Raw genomic sequence first — 684 nt, 5'->3', positions numbered from 1 at the left:
TGTAGGGAAGACAGATGTGGCAGCTTGTTTCTGTGATGATTTATAAAGTAGGGACTTTCATGGAGCTTCCGCTCACCTGGCAATGCCCCTTCCCCGGATTATGAGCCTGCTTTGACTGCTGTGTTGACAACATCAAACCAAATCTTTCAAAACAGAAAGACCTGGGGTGAAAATGAAACTTTTCTTCCATCATTTCAATTGTTTTTTTATGTTACTAACTCAACCACAGCAATGTGTAGCCCTTTTCATCCTTTTTTCCCTTCATAAAATGATTCAATGATTAAATGTTCTGTGGTGTGCTACTACCACTCAGTTGATCAGATATAAGAGAGCAGCAGTTGTGAGGAAGCTATCTGTTTTATCTGTCATTAGTTACCTTTCTTATGTAATTAATAAGAGCTACTGAATCTTCTGATGATGAACAAGTTAGCAGACCATACCCTCTGCAGCTGCTGAACATGACACGCTTGTCAGTGCTGTTTGAAAAAAATCTCTGGGGATAAGATTTCTCTTGGGATAATGGTGGTGATTACTTCCAACATCTAGTTTTATTGTTTTGCCTGGCTGGAAACAAAAGGGCTTAGAGGAAACTGGCCTGTTTTGCTGTTGAAAGTTCTTCCACGTTCTGTGTAACTTAGGGTCTTTCTCTTGGCATAGAGTGAGCCTTCTTCAGTGAAGTAATTT

The 684-nt window shown here is 39.9% G+C and overlaps 1 protein-coding gene across 1 annotated transcript in view; it reads left to right on the top strand.

Moving 5' to 3' along the window:
* Nucleotides 1-684, top strand: part of DOK7 (docking protein 7) — a gene marked incomplete at both ends in the record, with an annotated part of 63021 nt that overhangs the window by 21171 nt on the left and 41166 nt on the right. The gene's annotated exons all lie outside the window — the stretch shown is intronic.

Source organism: Buceros rhinoceros, unplaced genomic scaffold (genome assembly GCF_000710305.1).
Source record: "Buceros rhinoceros silvestris isolate BGI_N320 unplaced genomic scaffold, ASM71030v1 scaffold9311, whole genome shotgun sequence".
Taxonomy (NCBI): Eukaryota; Metazoa; Chordata; class Aves; order Bucerotiformes; family Bucerotidae; genus Buceros; species Buceros rhinoceros.
The sequence above is the reverse complement of the archived record's forward strand: the minus strand, read 5'-3'. Positions and strand labels throughout refer to the sequence as shown.